The 6213-nt window shown below is 51.1% G+C and overlaps 2 non-coding genes across 2 annotated transcripts; one reads left to right on the plus strand and one right to left on the minus strand.

The window, feature by feature from the left end:
* Nucleotides 1-1840: 1840 nt before the first annotated feature.
* Nucleotides 1841-1912, minus strand: TRNAA-UGC (transfer RNA alanine (anticodon UGC)). Its single transcript has one exon. It is a non-coding gene; the product is annotated as a tRNA-Ala (tRNA).
* A 566-nt stretch (nucleotides 1913-2478) lies between these two features.
* On the plus strand, nucleotides 2479-2550 carry TRNAD-GUC (transfer RNA aspartic acid (anticodon GUC)). Its single transcript has one exon. It is a non-coding gene; the product is annotated as a tRNA-Asp (tRNA).
* The last annotated feature ends 3663 nt before the right edge of the window (nucleotides 2551-6213 follow it).

Here is a 6213-nt window from a genome sequence, read left to right on the forward strand (position 1 = left end):
GGCCAGTGTCCAGCCAGTGTCTGGCCTGTGGGCCCATGGTGTATTCTCCGTATGGCCACCAGAGGGAGCCGCTAAAACCCAAATCTGACCACATTCTTCTACTTCAGGCCTTCTAGGGTCTTGGAAGAGCCAAGCCCCTGCTTCCTTATTCCCTAAACTCCATGCACCGAGCTTTATTTCTGCCCCTGCAACACAGAGGGCATCCCACCCCCTCCACCTCAGCACGTTTGCACCTACCATTTCCTCTGTTTCTGCAGACAGGCACCCCTAACAGGGCATCTCCAGCAGCCCCGCCCACAAACCTTCCTCCTCCCGCCTCCATCCCATCACCCCTGGTCTTCACAAAACTGAGACTACTTGCTTGTGGTTAGCCTCCGGAACTGGAGTGGCAAGTCCAGGACGGCTGAGAAACTGGCTGTCTTGTCCAGGTATACCAGAGTACGTGAACTCTACCCGGGCACGGAGTAGGTGCTCCGTGCAGGCACATTACCTGGCATCGGGCACTCACAGGGTCACTGAATGAGTGAATGGCCAGTTGCAAACCCCCCTCTGAGAAGTCCAGTGTTTTCCCAGCCGCTTGGTGACACGAATGACTAGGAGTGTTTATGTAAAAGTGTCCATATCGTCCCCCTCCCGCGGTCCCTCCTCCCCCCTAAATACCGAATTTGACTGGACGGGGGTGGCACCACCCAGGGACATTTACCGGTGCTGCCCTCTCCAAGGGAGCTCTCTTCTTAGGTCTGCTGATGGGGGGCATCAGGATCCCCTTCCTGTGAGACCTTCCCACCAATGAGGGGGCTGTCTGGGTCGCCTTCCCACCAAGTGACTAATATAGAAGGTGAAATGGTAAAAGGTAGAGGTGCCAGGGATTGAACTTGGGGTCTCATACAGGCAAAGCATGTACCCTACCACTGAGCTACACCCCCTGGCCTTGCTGGGGTGGGAATGTCCAAATCCACACTTTTCTTCCAGTTGCACAAGTTTCTTTCTGAGTGTGCTGTTTACATAGATTAAGTATGTCTTCTGTGCTGTGTCAAGTTCTGGGACCGACAAGGCACCGCACCTGTAGAGGCGTGGCCTGGAGCAGGAGGGAGTGATAGAAAGAGAAGGCCGTGTCTCTGTGACCCAGCCTGGGGACACCAAACTAGGGCCCATCATCGGCTGCCTCTCACATGGGGCGGATGGCGCAAGGCGGTTAAGAAAACCAGGACAAGTGACCGAGGGAGCTCCGTGAGCAGCAGCTTTAATAGTTCAGTCGGGAGAGCGTTAGACTGAAGGTTTAGATAAAATAAAAAAAATAATAATAAAAAAGACTGAAGCTTTAGAAGTCCCTGGTTCGACAGTGGATTTTCGCTAGCTCTCCTTTTTTTTTCTTTCCCCTCAACCCCGGGCAAATAAATGAATACATGATTTCCCCGCCCTCCATTTGATAGAAGTGTTTTGAATTTATATAAAACAGCTCGGAGCAGTACCCTCCAGGAGCCGGAGGGGATGGAGACTTCCTCCAGCCCCTACCCCCCAATCTGAGGAAATCCAAAATGAGATTGTCCCTGACTCTCATTTCGTTTATTTCGTGAGAACGCTGACGACTCTGGTCTATGTTCTTTGTGGGCTCACTTTTGCTTTCTGTTCATTACTTCCAGCTCTCTGAGTGCCGGCAGGGGGGGGGGGGGGGGGTCAGAAACCTCGCGGGAAACGGCCTGTGTGAAACCTGGAATGAAGTCACGTGGGGCTCCCCGGTGGTTCATACTGGAGGGAACGGTAAATCGAGGAAACCCGCGGGGCGTGTTAAGAGCTTAAAGGAAGGACTTGGAAAAAAGGCTGTCACGGAGCAGAAAAGTGGAGATGCCGGGGATCGAACCCGGGGCCTCATACATGCAAAGCATGCGCTCTACCACTGAGCTACACCCCCGCCCAGGAATAGGTGGCTCTGCCATACAGGAGGTCGGACTTTTTCTCCATTTGCGCATGTTTCTCTTTTTCTGAGTACCCGGCGCTTCCGCCTGTAAGGTCGGCGGAAGAACACCCGAGTTCAGGCGAGGAGAGCCAGTGTCACCTGCGGGGCTGACTCCTAAGGCGGAGGTCCGCGCCCGTGTCCCCAACAGGCGGGGTTCAATAGGGAACCTCCTGGTAGGGGTCGGGCAGCCCCTAGAGGGAGAGGAGAACTGGCAGTTTCAGCTGTCTACGTATGATGAACCTAAGCAAGAGAAGGAACTTCCCGCACTCCGGTTGGTCACCCTGGATGCGGGGGACGGGGGAGTGATCTGGACAATCCTGTTTGGCCTTCGTTCCCACATAGACTATGGGGGTGGGAGGTTTTGGCTCTCGGGTCTACAGCCCTGTTACCACCCATCCCAGCGGGTCTCTCCGCGCTCAGGGGAAGGGAAGCCCGCCTACCCGGCTGGGGAGGTACACGTGATAGCCCGGACAAGGGCTGTTTCTATAGGGATGAACCAGGAAGAGGCTAGCCACGGCCAATCCTCGTTAGTATAGTGGTGAGTATCCCCGCCTGTCACGCGGGAGACCGGGGTTCGATTCCCCGACGGGGAGGTGCACCAGCCTTTTAGTCGCTCATTTATTTTTATAATTTCTCTTTTAAAACAATTTTTTTTTTAAATTTTTTTATTCAATTTTATTTTTTACAAGACAAATTCTTCAACTTTCACAGGCATCCCTTGCTCTGCTCTGGAAGAGTATAAACCTGACAGTCCAGCGACGTTGGTCCAGTACTTGTCTGTCCATCTGTCCACTGCTGGGTCCCACTCAGTGCCCTAGCATCCTCATGTCACAGGGTGACAAGAACAAAGCATTCTCACACTCACGCCTTATTTTCCATGTCCTACGTGCCCACCGCGCTGCTGTAAAGCGTCTGGTTTCTACAGTGGTTTCCCGGAACAAAACTGTTCGCCTTTAAGCCCAGGAATTGCTTTTGCTGCCTCACACGGTCCATCCTCGTACGTCTTGCTCCGTCTGGCCCACAGCTGGCCCTCAGGAATTGTTTATGGATTTGAAACAGGAGGGAGGTGGCTTGGAACTGAAAGGTTTTCTAATCAGTTCTAGTCTAGTTGTAGACTGAGCTTCCTGAATTAGCTATTGTCTTTCCCAGTCTACTATTTTTTCATTTAAATTAAAAAAAATTTTTTTTAATTCATTTTAGAGAGGAGAGAGAAAGGGAGAGAGAGAGACAGACAGAGAGGGAGAGAGAGAGAGAGAAGGTGGGGAGGAGCTGGAAGCATGAACTCCCATATGTGCCTTGACCAGGCAAGCCCAGGGTTTCGAACAGGTGACCTTAGCATTTCCAGGTCGACGCTTTATCCACTGCGCCACCACAGGTCAGGCTTTTTTTAATTTTTAGAGAGCGAGAGAAACATAGATTTGTTCTTCCACTTATTGACACATTCGTTGGTTGATACTTGAACATGTCCTTTATGGGGGGGACTGAACCCGCTATCTTGGCATGTGGGGACAATGCTTTAATCAACTGAGCTACCCAGTCAGGACTTATTTGTTCATTTATTTTTCCACATTCATCCCACACATATGGACTGAGTCTTTACTAAGTGCCAGGCACTGTTACAGGCCCTGGGGGTATAGCAGGAAATAAGACAAGGCAGGACCTTGCCCTCCTGAGTCCACGAGCTACTGGGGACACAGAAAAATAGTACAGAACAGGTTTCAAATGTGGTAAGTGCAATGAAGGAAAACAAAACCTATCAGAGAAGTGCAAGCGCTAGGGAACATGTGAGATTTGTCACCTTGGAGCGGTGGCCGCTCTCCTGGCCATCTGTGAAGCAGCAGTTCCCACCAGGGCTGAATGTGAGAAGCAGTCGCCCTTCACCAGAGTTCGTATCACAGCAGCACTTATAATAATGAGAGCCCACATTTCAGAGCTCGGACCTCGTACCAAAATTGTTCTAAACCACCTCCGTGTCATTTGCTCAGTGGTCACGACTACCCTGTGAAAGTGGGTACTAGTCAGATCTCCATTTGACTGTGGAGGCCTGGAGAGGTGAGCTGATAAAATCACGGGCGTCAGCAGGCTGTGAGGGTGCTGGTTGGGGACCAAGGTGGCAGAACGCTTGTGGGGCTGTCCTCTCTATCACAGTGAGTGACTCTATTTCCTGCCTGCATATCACAGGCGCTCGTGAGAGGAGGGGCAGCCTCAGTGTTCTGCCCTCTCCCTGCCCATCCACCCAGTTCTTCACCGCAGAGACCACCCCATGACCTGAAAGACACTACACACAGTGACTTTGGTCCCCTGGTGTGCTGCCTCAGGACTTTGGAAACGAGAGAGGCAGGCTCATTGATAATTGAAGTGTGCCCCCCCCCCTTTTTTTTGTATTTTTCCAAAGCTGGAGACAGGGAGGCAGTCAGACAGACTCCCGCATGCGCCCGACAGGGATCCACCTGGCACGCCCACCAGGGGGCGATGCTCTGCCCACCTTGGGGCGTCACTCTGTTGCGACCAGAGCTACACTAGCACCTGAGGCAGAGGCCACAGAGCCATCCTCAGCGCCCGGGCAAACTTTGCTCCAGTGGAGCCTTGGCTGCGGGAGGGGAAGAGAAAGAGAGGAAGGAGAGGGGAAGGGGTGGAGAAGCAGATGGGCGCTTCTCCTGTGTGCCCTGGCTGGGAATCGAACCCGGGACTCCTGCACGCCAGGCCGATGCTCTACCACTGAGCCAACCGGCCAGGGCAAAGTGTGCCCCTTTTCAATGGGCTACTGCAAAGAGATTCCTTCCTCTAAGTTTGTCATGATTGACTTTGTATCTTATAATTAAATTTATTAATTATTATTATTTTAAATTTGTTTATTGTAGAGAGGAGAGAGAGAGAGAGAGAGAGAGAGAGAAGGTGGGGGGAAGGAGCAGGAAGCATCAATTCCCATATGGGCCTTGACCAGGCAAACTCAGGGTTTCAAACCGGTGACCTCAGCATTCCAGTTTGACATATTATCCACTGTGCCACCATAATTAAATTTATTTATTTACAGAGAAAGAGAAAGAGTCAGAGAGAGGGATAGATAGGGACAGGCAGGCAGGAATGGAGACAGATGAGAAGCATCAATCATCAATTTTTTGTTGTGACACCTTAGTTGTTCATTGATTGCTTTCTCATATGTGCCTTGATCGTGGGCCTTCAGCAGACTGAGTAACCCCTTGCTTAACCCCTTGCTTGAACCAGCGACCTTGGGTCCAAGCTGGTGAGCCTTGCTCAAACCAGATGAGCCCACGCTCAAGCTGGCGACCTTGGGGTCTCGAACCTGGGTCCTCTGCATCCCAGTCTGATGCTCCATCCACTGTGCCACCGCCTGGTCAGGCTAATTAAATATTTTTAATAGCACAATGATAAGGAAAAAATACCTTAAGGAAAAAAATAACATGTGGCTTGTGTTGGGAAATGCAGCTTCCCAGAAAAGTTGTAAACCTTTGAAATATATATATCTTTTAACAATAACATTTTACATTTTAAAAAAAAGAAAAGCCTAACCCTGCCTGAGTAGCTCAGTTAGTTAGACTGCACAGTCCTTATACACCAAGATTAAGGGGTGAAGCCCAGGTCAGGGCACAAATAAGAATCAACTAAGGAATGCATAAGTGGAACAAGTTGATGTTTGATTGGTTTGCAGCCAGGGTCTCTAACCCACCCTTAGGGTAGAAGGACTCTAACAGACAGGATATTCCAGATCACCCCCCTTAGGCCTTCAGGTTGACTAACCCAGATGCAAGGCTTTCCTAGCAGGTAAACTGACATCAGTGGCCATAAACCACGCTCCCTCCTTCCTCTAAAGGCTGCCCGACCCCCACCCCAAGGTTCCCTATTCTATCGAACCAGTGAGTTTTAAATCTTCAGTCCAAGTTTCTCCCAACGGAGCTATTTCGGCGGCTGCACACAGAGCTGTCTCAGTCACTTGTCCTGGTTTTCTTAACCGCCCTGTGCCATCCGCCCCGATGTGAGAGGCAGTCGATGGGCCCCAGAGACACGGCCTTCTCTTCTATCACTCTCCTGCTCCAGGCCACGCCTCTACAGGTGCAGTGCCTTGTTGGTCCCAGAACTTGACACAGCACAGAAGACATACTTAATCCATGGAAACAGCACACTCAGAAAGAAACTTGTGCAACTGGAAGAAAAGTGTGGATTTGGACATTCTCACTCCAGCAAAGCCAGGGGGTGTAGCTCAGTGGTGGAGTGCACACTTTGCATGTATGAGGCCC

This window comes from Saccopteryx bilineata, chromosome 2 (assembly GCF_036850765.1).
Source record: "Saccopteryx bilineata isolate mSacBil1 chromosome 2, mSacBil1_pri_phased_curated, whole genome shotgun sequence".
Classification (NCBI taxonomy): domain Eukaryota; kingdom Metazoa; phylum Chordata; class Mammalia; order Chiroptera; family Emballonuridae; genus Saccopteryx; species Saccopteryx bilineata.